The 13,847-nt window shown below is 37.3% G+C and overlaps 1 long non-coding RNA gene across 1 annotated transcript; it reads right to left on the bottom strand.

Moving 5' to 3' along the window:
- Positions 1-2,222, bottom strand: LOC116405447. The gene is made up of 2 exons (XR_004218577.1): positions 2,032-2,222; positions 1-552 (listed from the first exon to the last, which is right to left on the bottom strand). It is a non-coding gene; the product is annotated as an uncharacterized LOC116405447 (long non-coding RNA).
- Positions 2,223-13,847: the final 11,625 nt, after the last annotated feature.

The following is a 13,847-nucleotide window of genomic DNA, read 5'->3' as shown; positions in this document are numbered from 1 at the left end:
TTAAATCCCAAAAGACTAAATGGCCAATTGAATGCTTAAGGAAGTTTGATTTGCCTGTTTTAGCAGTTTTTTTGCTTTTTTATGTAAATGTTGTAGAAAGAGTAGAACAAGGACATAATTCACTTTTTTTTCTCTTTACAAAGTAACCAATGACTTAAAAGAAAGACATTGCACACTAAATGCCCATTAGAAAACAATATACATCGAAAAGAATAAAAAATATGCAAAAATTCAAAATGAAAGTGCAAGCAGAACAAAACGGACTTGATTCACCATGAACAGATAGAACAAGCTCCAAAACGGATTTTGAGTAGAATTTCGTCTCAGATTTGCAGTTTCCAGGTTTTCCAAAACGTTCCTAAGAAAGAATCAGCACAACCCACAACTTTAAATTCTTCAAAAACAATGAAATTAACTCAAAGCAGAAAAAAAAAGACAAAAACTCTAACCAACGATAACAAAAAAATAAACCTTAACCTTTGATCCTTGCAATCCATTTGGGGGTTCAGCACTGGACTTGATCGAGAACAATCAGCTCCCAGCCGCAGGTTTCTGCATGGACGAAGATTTTTCGAGGAGGGAAATCAAATTTTTGGAAATGGGTAGTAAAGAAAAATAAGGTTGAAAAGATTTTGTTTGGAGAGTGGGCAAAATTCTAGCTGGTGAGGAGAAAAGAAAAGACATGGGGTTCAGATTCGAGGGATTTTTCTTAATGATTGTTGGAAGAACAAAGAGATTGTGAGGAGATTTAAGGGTCATGACACAAATATTAAATCAAAAATGAAGAAATGGCCAATTGAATTTTAAAGAAAGTTTCACCTCCCTGTTTGCAGTTTTTTGCTTACTTACGGAAATGTTGTAGAAAGAGTACACGATGAAATAATTCACTTTGTATTTCTCTTTATAAAGTAACCAATGACTTAAAACAAACACATTGCACAACGAATCACCAACATAAAATAATATGCAATAGAAAAGAAAGACCCAACTAATGTGAAACTAGAAGACACACATGTCCTCTATTAAGGTAGAGTCGAGGTAATGTAGAAAAATTGATTGCCGAACAACCAATTTTTCTTAAATCACCTCAAAATTACCTTATAAACTATACCATTACTTTTTTCTGATATTCCAAACCACTTGCCAACTGAAATTTGCTTTTGACAGTATACAGTGCATTTCCTGAAATTGAATGCTCAATCAAGAAATTGGAAATGAAATTGGAAGTAGAAAAAAAATGGAAGGAAGAAAAATACCCAAAAAGTTCTTTGTATCATTATGAACCGAACGAACAAGCCCCAAAAAAGATGGGCAGTGGGATTCCCACTCAGATAAACTGCCTCCATGCTCACCAAAACATTCCTAACAAAGGATTCAGCTCCCTATCAACGATCATCACAACCCATATCTTTTAAATTCTTCAAAAACAATGCAATGAAATTAGAGCAGAAAAAAACAGAACAACAACTCTAAACAACGACAACTAAAAAATAAACCTTAACCCTTGATCCTTGCAATCCATTAGAACCGGCACTCGACAAGATCGAGAACAATCGATTCCCAGCTGCAGGTTTCAACATCGACAAAGAATTTCCGAGGGAAATGAAAATTTTGGAAATGGGTAGTGAAGTAAAATAAGGTTGAAACGATTTTGTTTGGAGAGTGAGAAAAATTATGGCCGGTTGGGAGAAAAGGGAAGACATGGAGTTCGATTTCTAGGGATTTTTCTTAATGATTGTTGGAAGAACAAAGAGATTGTGAGGAGATTTAAGGGTATCGTCACGAATGGCAGAATGTTAAATCACAAAAGACTATTGTTTTCTTGCTTCTTTATGGAAATGTTGTAGAAAGAGTAGAACGATGACATGGTTCACTTTGTTTTTCTATTTACAAAATAACCATTGACTTAAAAGGAAAGAATTTGCACCACAAATGACCATTAGAAAACAATATACATAAGAAAGAATAAAAAATACGCAGAAATTGAAAATGAAATTGAAAGTTGAAAATAAATGGAAGGAAGAAAAATACTCCAAAAGTTCCAAATGCATTACGATCAAGAGAAATTTGTATCAACATGAACTGATCGAATAAGCTCCAAAATGATTTTGCAGTGGGATTCCGACTCAGATAAGCAGTCTCCAGTCTTGCCAAAACGTTCCTAACAAAGGATCATCACGCCCATAACTTTAAATTCTTAAAAAACAATGGAATTGACTCAAAGCAGAACAAAACGAAAGAAAAACTCTAACCAACGATAAGAAGAAAATAAACCTTCACCCTTGATCCTTCCAATCCATTTGGGGGTTCAGCACTGGACATGATCGAGAACAATCAGTTTCCAGCTGCAGGTTTAGGCATGGACGAATATCTTCCAAGAAGGGAAACGAATTTTAGCGAAGTTTGATCTACCTGTTAGCAGTGTTCTTGTTTTTGTACGGAAATGTTGTAGAAAGAGTAGAACGATGAAATAAATCACTTTGTTTTTCTCTTTACAAAGTAACCAATGACTTAAGAAGAAGACATTGCACAACAAATGACCAATAGAAAATGATACGCAATAGAAAAGAATAAAAAAGAAAACAATATGCATTTTTGTTTTCAAATTCTTGGTCAAATCGCAATTCAGAAATGAAATTTGGTTCATTATCGACGATAATATGGTGAACTAAATAACATAAGTTTCAGAGTCATGGGAGAATAATAGCCTTGCTAATTGCTCAAACTCTGAATGTGAAGGCTTTTCCCATGTGAAGGAACCCAAAGAACCAGCCAAAGCAGCATGCTTCTTCCCAATGCAAGAACATTCAGTGTATCTTCTGATTATGTCCTGAATGCAGTAGGAAAAATGATATGAAGTTGTAATTCAAGCTAAGGTTTTGTTGCATAAACCAAAAACTTCGATGGATAAAACACAAAATGCATCCTGTTCCTACCTTATGCCTACTACATTGCTAACAATACACTTACTGCACTCTCAGAGAAGGAACCAGAAATGGTTCTTGATGATCTGTTAAAATCTTTTGATGAAAATGTAACTAGTGCAAAGAGCGTTGATGATTCTAAAACAGAGGCACCTCATGCTAACTCGGATGTGCAATGCTTCTCTGAAGATGAAAAAGTAAATGAAGTTTCGAAAGATGATGATTCTGTGGAGATTTCTGCTGAGAAAATCAATGAATCTGACAAATCTTCTCTGCCTACTGAAGACTTGGATGTTACTGAAGTTCACAAATCGAGCATTGCAGAAGAATTTGGTATGGAATTTGAATCTCAACAAAATGAGTCTACCTGTGAATTGAAACATAAAATTGAAGAAGATGTTGAAGAAGAAAACACACGTGAATAACTCTGCTGAAGAACTGTCTCTTCCCCACGAAAATGTGGAAGAAGAAACTGAAGTTGATGGAGATGATGCCTTGAGCAGTGATGAAGAATCTTTGGAAGTGAAAGACGATCAAGATGAAAATGATCAGATCCCACAACCGGAAATGTAGCATCAGATGCTGACATTGAAGGAGACAAGAAGGAAACAAAAATGGAGAAAAGTTCCGTTCAAGCTGAAGAAGATGATACAATTATCAATAAGTCCACGGAGGAGTTCCCCAAGAATGTTTCTGATGATTTGGTTGATGTCAAGATCCAATGGAAAATGGAAGAAGAAACTCTTCCTAAAGACATAAGTGTCGAAGCTATCGACTCACAACCAGAAATCCCAAATGCCATTGTTCAATGTGAGGAAGCTTTGGTGGAAATCACTATCACATCCTCCAACAACAATGCAGTTCAATCATTGGCAAACCAATTCCCTAGGCCAACAATAGAAGCCAAATCTCCCGTTGAAGAACAAACCATTAGTTTGCTAATGGACAACCCAGATGCTGAGGAAGAAGAAGCTGAAAAAGAACAGAACAAAGCAAAGTTCATTCAGTTAGTGGTGAAGAATGATAATACTAGCCTAAGGCAGCTGAGGAAGTTGTTCAAGGAAAAACTCCAACTTAACCATAAGAAGATGGAAAATAATAACATCAACACAAAAGTTGTTGGAGGTGGCGTGAAAGTGAGAACTGCTTTACAACCAGTGCCGGAAAACAGAATGACCGTGCATTAAAAGTCTAGAAAGAGAGAGCATTGTGCATGGTTCAAACTGTGGTTTGCCTCATGTTATTGATTTTGTGTTTGTTTTATTCTTTCCATGATGTATTTTGAGAGGATGGAAAAATGAGGTATATATATGTATACGTGTAAACAAAATCTTGTAATATTGTGTTATCTTATTAACTATGTTGTGAAGTTTATGTAACATTTCACTTGATTGTACTTTTTTTTAAAATAGGTCTTTTTTTTCATAATTTTTCAAACACAACTAATATCTACTTGGACTCCTTGTACTCCTTGTAAACGGAGTGTATTCTTGATTAACTTAAACACTTAAATTTTTTTACCACACATATCAATTACTAAAATTTCATAATATCAAAATTCAACATATCCATAAGTTAAAAAACATATTTGGTAATAATACTCGAAATTTGGGATGGGTAGTCTGGGTTGTTAGTGTTGTTAGTGTTGTCAGTGTTAGAATACCCCTAGTGGTTTGTGTCAAAAATGTCTCCTTTTAAAAGTTGAAAGATGCCCTTAAACTTTCGAAAACGGTTCAAAAATACCATTGTCTTTGGTTTTAGATGAAAGTCGCTAAAGTTTTGTTTAAAAAATAATCATCAACTATTGAAAAGTTCTGTTTAAAAAATATTGATGAATTATTGAAAGTTCCATAAATATCCTTTTAAGCTTAAAAAAAATTCAAAAAAAGTGTTCATCAATCCAATTCATACACCTATTTCTTTACACTTATAATAAAAAGCCCATAGAAAGTAGAGAACTTGTGTAGAGAACTTTTCACTCTTGCCTGAAGCTACAATAGCCCGTAGAAAGTAGGAGAGTTAAGCTTGTTAGGTTAGAATGCGTCGGGTTCGTTTGGGATCAAAACTTGCATCAGAACTCTTCACTCACGGTCGAAGCTACAATAGCTGGTAGAAAGTAGGAGAGGTAAGCCTATTAAGTCATAATGCATTGGGTTCTTTCAGGATCAAACTTTTGTAGGAAACTCTTCACTCTCGACCGAAGCCACAATAACTTGTAGAAAGTAGGAAAGATAAGTTGGTCAGGTCGAAATGCGTCGGGTTCCTTCTGTATTAGTATTTGCGTAGGGAACTCTTCACTCTTGGTGAAAGCAACAATTTCCTGTAGAAAGAAGGTGAGTTGAAGCGATTAAATCATAATGCGATGGGTTCCTTCGGGATCAATACTTGCGTAGGGAACTCTTAACTCTTGGTGGAAGCAAAAATAGCCCGTAGAAAGTCGAAGAGTTAAGCCAATTAGTTTAGAATGTGTCGAGTTCCTTCGGGTTCAAAATTTTCGTAGGGAACTCTTCACTCTTGGTCGAAGCAACAATGGCCGGTTGAAAGTAGAAGAGTTAAGCCAGTTAGGTCAGAATGCATGTTTGGTTCTTTAGATATCCGAACTTGCACAAGGAAATCTTTGGGATCAGAACTTGTGTCGGGAACTCTTGACTCTCGATTGAAGCCACAATAGCTCGTAGAAAGTAGGAGAATTAAGCCGGTTAGGTTAAAATGCATCGGGTTCTTTGGGATCATAACTTCTTCGACAACTCTTCACTCTCGGCCGAAGCCACAATAGCCCGTAGAAAGTACGGGAGTTAAGCCATTTATGTTAGAATGCATCGGGTTCCTCGAGAATCAGAACTTGCGTAGGAAACTCTTAACTCTTAGTCAAAGCAACAATAACGCATAGAAAGTCGGGGAGTTAAGCCGGTTAGGTCGGTATGCATCGGTTTCTTCGGAATCAAAATTTGCTTAGGGAACTCTTCACTTTTGGCTGAAGCAACAATAGCCCGTAGAAAGTAGGAGAGTTAAGCTGGTTAGGTCGGAATGCGTCGGGTTCACTTCGTATCAAAATTTTCGTAGGGAACTCTTCCCTCCTGGCCAAAGAAATAATTTCATATAGAAAGTAGGAGAGTTAAAGCGGTTAGATCAGAATGTGTCGGGTTCCTTCGGGATCCATACTTGCGTAAGGAACCCTTAACTCTTGGCTGAAGCAAAAAGAGCCTGTACAAAGTCGGATAGTTAAGCCAATTAGGTCAGAAATGCGTCGATTTCCTTCAGGATCAAAATTTTCGTAGGGAACTCTTCACTCTTGGCTGAAGCTTCAATAACCCGTTGGAAGTAAAAGAGTTAAGCCAGTTAGGTGAGAATGCGTTTAGATCTTTCGATATAAGAACTTGCGTAGGGAAATCTTCACTTATGGTCGAAGCAACAATAGCCCGTAGGAGGTAGGAGAATTAACTCGGATAGGTCAGACTGCATCAAGTTCCTTTAGGATCAGAACTTGTGTCGGGAACTCTTCACTCTCAGTTGAAGCCACAATAGCCCATAGTAAGTAGGAGAGTTAAGCCGAATATGTTAAAATGCATCGGGTTCCTTCCTGACCAGAAATTTCATGGAACTCTTCACTCTCGGCTAAAGCCACAATAGCCTGTAGAAAGTAGGAGAGTTAAGCCAGTTAGGTCAAAATGCATTTGGTTCCTTCGATATTAGAACTTGCATAAGGAACTCTTAACTCTTGGTCGAAGCAACAATAGCCCATAAAAAGGTTGAGAGTTAAGCCGGTTAGGTCGGAATGCGTCGGGTTCCTTCAGAATCAAAATTTGCGTAGGGAATGCTTTCTTGGCCGAAGCAACAATAACTTGTAGAAAGTAGGAGAGTTAAGCTGGTTAGGTCAAAATGTGTCAGGTTCCTTCAATATCAGAATTTGCATAGGGAACTCTTCCCTCTTGGCCGAAGCAATACTATAGAAAGTATGAGAGTTAAAGTGGTTAAATCATAATTCATTGGGTTCCATCGAGACCAATACTTTCGTAGGGAACCCTTAACTCTTGGTGGAAGCAAAAATAGCCTGTAGAAAGTAAGAGAATTAAGACGGTTAGGTCAGAATGCATCGAGTTCCTTTGAAATCAGAATTTTCGTAGGGAACTCTTTACTATTGGCCGAAGCAACAATAGCCCGTTGGAAGTAGAAAAGTTAAGCCCAGTTGGGTCAGAATGCATTTGGTTCTTTCGATATCAGAACTTGCATAGGAAAATCTTCACTCATGGTCAAAGCAATAATAGCTCGTAGAAAGTAATAGAGTTAAGCTGGTTAGGTTAGAATGCATCGAGTTCCTTTGGTATCATAACTTGTGTCAGGAACTTTTCCCTCTTAGCTGAAGCCACAATAGCCCATAGAAAGTATGAGAGCTAAGCAAAATAGGTTTAAAATGCGTCGGGTTCCTTCCAGATCAGAACTTGTGTTGGGAACTTTTCACCCTCGGTTGAAGCCACAATAGACCATAGAAAGTAGGAGAGTTAAGCCGAATAGGTTAAAATGCATCTAGTTCCCTCGAGATCAGTACTTTCATCAACAACTCTTCACTCTCGACTAAACCCACAATAGCCCGTAGAAAGTAGGAGAGTTAAATCGGTTAGGTCAGAATGCGTCGGGTTCCTTTAGGATCAGAACTTGCTTAGAGAACTCTTCACTCTTTGTCGAAGCCACAATAGCCCGTAGAAAGTAGGGGAGTTAAGACGGTTGGGTCAGAATGCATCGGGTTCCTTCAGAATAAGAACTTGCATATAGAACTCTTAACTCTTGGTCGAGGCAACATATAGGTCGTTGGAAGTAGAAGAGTTAAGCTAGTTCGGTCAAAATGCATTCGGTTCTTTCGATATTAGAACTTGCGTAGGAAAATCTTCACTCATGGTCGAAGCAACAATAGCCCATAAAAAGTAGAAGAGTTAAGCATATTAGGTCAGAATGTATAGAGTTCCTTTGAGATCAGAACTTGTGTCCGGAACTCTTCACTCACGGCCGAAGCCACAATAGCCCATAAAAAGTAAGAGAGTTAAGCCGATCAGGTTAGAATGCGTCTGGTTCCTTCGTGATCAGAACTTGTTGGTGAACTCTTCACTCTCGACCAAGCAACAATAGCCTGTAGAAATGTAGGAGAATTAAGTCGGATAGCTCAGAGTGCGTAGGGTTCCGTCCGGATCAAAACTTTCATAATGAAATCTTCACTTATGGTTGAAGCAACAATAACATGTAGAAAGTAGGAGAGTTAACCGCCGATTAGGTTAGAATGCGTCGAGTTGCTTTGGGATTAGAACTTGTGTGAGGAACTCTTCACTCTCGGCGCGGAAGCCACAGTAGCCCGTAGAAAGTAAAAAGAGTTAAGCTGGTTTGATTAAAATGAATCGGGTTCTTTTAGAATCAGAACTTGTTCGTGAACTCTTCACTCTCGGCTGAACCTACAGTAGCCCGTAAAATGTAGGAGAGTTAAGCCGAAAAGCTCAAAAGTGTGTCAGGTTCCTTCCGAATCAGAACTTTTATCGGGAACTCTTCACTCTCGGCTAAAGCCACAATACCCCATAGAAAGTACGAGAGTTAAGTCGGTTAGGCAAAAATGCATCGGGTTCCTTCGTGATCAAAACTAGCGTAGAGAACTTTTCACTCTTTGGTCGAAGCCATAATAACCCGTAGCATGTAGGAGAGTTAAGCTGGTTAGTTCAGAATGTGTTGGGTTCCTTCGAGATCAGAACTTGTGTGGAGAACTCTTCAATCTTTGTCGAAGCCATAATAACCGCATAGAAAGTAGGAGAGTTAAATCGATTAGGTCAGAGTGCATCGGGTTCCTTCGAGACATGAACGTGCATTAGGTACTCTTCACTCTTGGATGAAGCAATAACAGCCCATAGAAAGTTAGAGAGATAAGTCGATTAGGTCGCAATGCATCGGGTTCCTACGGGATCAAAACTTGCGTAGGGAACTTTTCACTTTTGGTTGTAGTAACTATAGCCGGTAGAAAGTAGGAGAGTTAAGCGGGTTAGGTCAAAATCCATCGGGTTCCTTTGAGTTCAGAACTTGCGTAAAGAACTTTTCACTTCGCCGAAGCCACAATAGGCCGTAGAAAGTAGGAAAGTCAAGCCGGTTAGGTCAGAATGCATCGGGTTCCTAAATTGCATAAGGAACTCTTCACTCTTGGTTGAAGCAACAATAGCCTGTAGAAAGTTGGATAGTTAAGCTAGTTAGGTCAGAATACGTCAGGTTCCTTCAGAATCAAAGCTTGCGTAGAGAACTCTTCTTTACTCTTGGCTGAAGCAACAATAACCGGTAGAAAGTAGGAGAGTTAAGCTGGTTAGGTTGGAATGTATCAAGTTCTTTACGTATCAGAATTCACATAGGGAACTTTTTACTCTTGGCCAAAGCATCAATTTCTGTAGAAAGTAGGAGAGTTAAAGTGGTTAGGTCAGAATGCGTCGGGTTCCTTCGGGATCGATAGTTGTATAGGTAACTCTTCACTCTTGGCCGAAGCAACAATAGCTAGTTGAAAGTAGAAGAGTTAAGCCAATTAGGTCAGAATGCGTTGGGTTCCTTCGATATCAGAACTTGCGTAGGAAAATATTCACTCACGGCCGAAGCAACAATAGCCTGTAGAATGTAGGAGAGTTAAGCCGATTAGGTCAAAATTCGTTGGGTTCTACGATATTCAACTTTTCCTTCCTTACACTTCTTTTTTTCTTGTTCATTTTATTGATATAATTTTTACCACAACTCATCAGATAGGAATTGATAACCATTTTCTTTTTTAGAACTGTTTTCTTTTTATTTTAAAAATTAAACATATATACAATGCTTGCACTTTTAAGATTAGTGGCGATTTAAGAAGAATGATGATGGTTCATTCGTGACTTTCATTTGTGGTTCTAGGCCTCTAAATTTTTTTTCAATTACAATACTATGACGTCAAATAACTGTCGCGAAAAGTATTATCCGAAAAGTTTCGCCTTTTCCCGCGCGTTTTTTTTCCTTTTGTGATAATTTTTTTTCCTCCCTCCATTTTGTGATATAAACAACTGTCGTAGTAGATAATTTTTGTTGTAGTGTTACTACATTTGGAACTTGACAAAAACCTGTGTGCTAGATGATCCCTTATATGACTAAATTTCTTTTTCCTAGTGTTTTTATTCACTTATAAAGTCATTTCAAACACAATACTATACATTTGATTTGTGAACTTTAGTCACTATGGTTTCTTTACCTATGCATTGCCAAATCAAGCACTATACCATAAAACTTCTAGGACTAACTTATGAATTGATCAATTAAAATGACATGATTTGCACTATAGACGCCTTTTGCACACCACTTAGGTTGGTTTAGCACTATAGTTCTTGTCTTATTTACCATTTTTGGTCGTTAATTCCTTCTTTGTTTTTCAATTTTTGGTAGTTTATGAGTTAAGAAAGCTCATACTTAAGCATTGTTTGATAGTCTTTACAGCCTAAGCACCTCTTGGACACTACATAGGTTGGTTGGCACTATAGTTGATGCACTTGCACACTTGGTTTCCATTTAAGGTCCTTAAGTCCTTTTTGGTCACTTTTTGGTAGGTTATGTGTTGGAAATTGATAAGAAACCCCTAGGCATTGGATCTAAGAATCATGTTAAACAACAAGACTCAAAGAACACAACCCCACTAGCCGCAAAACCAATTTGATTTCAACCCCTAAGATAGGCTACATACAAATTGCTTAGATGATCTAAGAAACCAAGGATCGAACAAAATTAGAAACTCCCATCAATCCTTAATCTTCAAAACACTCCACAAGTAAGGTAGATCAACTCTCACTTGAATGCTTCAAATGTTTGTGCATTCTATCACAACAGACAAGAACAAAATTCTACATTCTAGAATTTTCAGATTTCTTTCATCCCAAATTCTTCTTTTTAAATGTGGAAAAATTACAACCCTATTTATACTAATTAAAATATGAAATGAAAGGTCAAAACATTTAATTTGATAACCTTTCAACTAACATAATAACTAAAAACACATAAACATTATTTCTTAAACATTTAAATTTATGACTTTTGAGTTGCCCAAAATAACTCTTCAACTTCCAAGCATTGCATCTCCTTAACTTCTTCATTTGATTCAATCATGATTTCTTGATCCATATCAGGAATGCTCACAGTTAAACATTCTTGGTTTGTCTTTAAACCTTAGGCACCTTTTGGACACTACTTGGGTTGGTCTGGCACTATAGTTGTTGCTTTTGTGCACTTATTTTCATTTTGGGTCGTTAAGTCCTTTTTCTGACATTTTGGTAGATTTTGAGTTGAGAAAGCTCACACTTAAGCATTCTTTGGTTGTGTTTATATAATAGGCACGTTTTTTAAACTACTTAGGTTTGTTTGGCACTATAATTATTGCACATGCGCACTTGGTTGCCATTTCGGGTCGTTAAGTTATTTTTCAGGTATTTTGGTAGGATATGAGTCGACAAAGCTCACACTTACAAGTTCTTGGGTTGCATTTACAGCTTAGGCACTTTTTGGACACTACTTAGGTATGTTTCGCACTATAGTTGTTTCACTTAGGCACTTGGTTGCCAATTGGGGTCGTTAAGTCTTTTTTTTTTACATTTTTGTTTGTTATGAGTCGAGAAAGCTCACACTTAAATATTATTTGGTTGCGTTTATAGCTTACGCAACTTTTGGATACTACTTAGGTATGTTTGACATTTTATTTGTTGCTCTTGGGCACATGCTTGCCATTTCGAGTCGTTAAATCATTTTTTCTGACTTATCGGTAGGTTATGAGTCGGGAAAGCTCACACTTAAGCATTCTTTGGTTGTCTTTAAACCTTAGTCACCTTTTAGACACTAATTAGGTTGTTTTAACAGTATATTTGTTTAACTTACGCACTTGGTTGAAATTTTTGTTCATCAAGCCCTTTTTTGTGATTTTTTGGTAGCTTATGAGTTAAGAAAGCTCACACTTAAGCATTCAATGGTTGCCTTTACAACTTAACACCGTTTGGATAGTAGTTAGGTTGGTTTGACACTATAGTTATTGAATTTGGGCACTTGGTTGCCATTTCGGGTTGTTAAGTCATTTTTTTCTCATTTATTCGTAGCTTATGAGTTGGAAAAGCTCACAGTTAAGCATTGTTTGGTTGATTTTAAGCCTTATGCACCTTTTGGACACTAGTTAGGTTAGTTTGGCACTATATTTGTTGCACTTGGGCACTTGGTTGCAATTCGAGTCGTTAAGTCCTTTTTTCTAACATTTTGGTAGGTTATAAGTAGAGAAAGTTCACACTGAAGCATTCTTTGATTGCATTTACAACGTAGGCACCTTTTGGACACTACCTAGGTTGGTTTGGCATTATAGCTGTTGCACTTGGACACTTGATTTCCACTTCAGGTCGTTAAGTCCTTTTTCTCACATTTTTTAAAGTTATGATTTGGAAAATCTCACACTTAAGCATTTTTTTTGCTGTCTTTAAACCTTAGGAACCTTTTGGACATTAATAAGGTTTCTTTGGCACCATAGTTGTTGCACTTTGGCACTTGGTTGCAATTTCGGGTTGTTAAGTCCTTTTTTCTAACTTTTGTTAGGTTATGAGTCGGGAAAGCTAACACTTAAGCATTCTTTTGTTTCCTTTACAGCTTACGCACCTTGGTTTGGCACTATAGTTGTTGTACCTTGGCATTTGATTGTCATTCCGGGTTGTTAAATTCTTTTTTCTAACTTTTTAGTTGGTTATGAGTCTAGAAAGCTCACATTTAAGCATTCTTTGGTTTTCTTTAAAGCTTAGGCACCTTTTGGACACTACTTAGGTTTATTTGGCACTATAGTAGTTGCATTTGGGCACTTGGTTGCGATTTTAGGTTGTTCAGACCTTTTTTTCTCACTTTTTGGTAGCTTATGCATTGGAAAAGCTCACAGTTAAGCATCGTTTGGTTGTCTTTAAATCTTAGGCACATTTTGGACACTAGTTAGGTTTGTTTGGCACTATAGTGTTGCATCTGGACACTTGGATGCAATTTGTGTCGTTAAGTCCTTTTTTCTAATATTTGAGTAGGTTATGAGTAGAGAAAGCTAACACTTAAACATTCTTTGTGTTGGAATTTATGTCCTAAAACAGAACAAGAATTCTAACCAACGATAACAAAAAAATCCACCTTAACCCTTGATCCATGCCGTCCATTGGGAGGTACAGCACTGGACATGATTGAGAACTATCGGTTCCCAGCCGCAAGTTTCGACATCGACAAAGATTTTCCAAGGGAAATGAAAATTTTGGAAATGGGTAGTGAAGAAAAATAAGGTTGAAAGGATATTGTTTGGAGAGTGGACAAAATTATGACCGATGTGGAGAAAAGGGAACATATGGGGTTCGGTTTACAGGGACTTTTCTTAAGGATTGTTGGAATAACAAAGAGATTGTGAGGAGATTTAAGGGCAACGACAAGAATGGCAGAATGTTAAATCCCAAAAGACTAAATGGCCAATTGAATGTTTAAGTAGATTGATTTGCCTGATAGCTGTTTTCTTGCTTCTTTACGGAAATGGGGTAGAAAGAGTAGAACGATGACATAGTTCACTTTGTTTTTCTCTTTACAAAGTAGCCAATGACTTAAAAGAAAGACATTGCACAACAAGACCATTAGAAAATAATATACATAAGAAAGAATACAACGTAAGCAAAAATTGGAAGTAGAAAAGAAATGGAAGAAAAATACCCCAAAACTTCAAAATGCAATATGATCATAACAAATTTGTATCATCATGAACAGATCGAACAAACTCCAAAACAGATTTTGCAGTGGGCTTCCGACTCAAATAAACAGCCTCCATGCCCTTGGAAAATGAGACTGATGCCAAGCCTTCCTCAGCCAAGGCTATGGAGATTGAATCTGCAAATGTTGCTTCACCTTCACTTA

This window comes from Cucumis sativus, unplaced genomic scaffold (assembly GCF_000004075.3).
Source record: "Cucumis sativus cultivar 9930 unplaced genomic scaffold, Cucumber_9930_V3 scaffold104, whole genome shotgun sequence".
NCBI lineage: Eukaryota > Viridiplantae > Streptophyta > Magnoliopsida > Cucurbitales > Cucurbitaceae > Cucumis > Cucumis sativus.
This window is presented reverse-complemented; position numbering and strand designations above follow the sequence as displayed.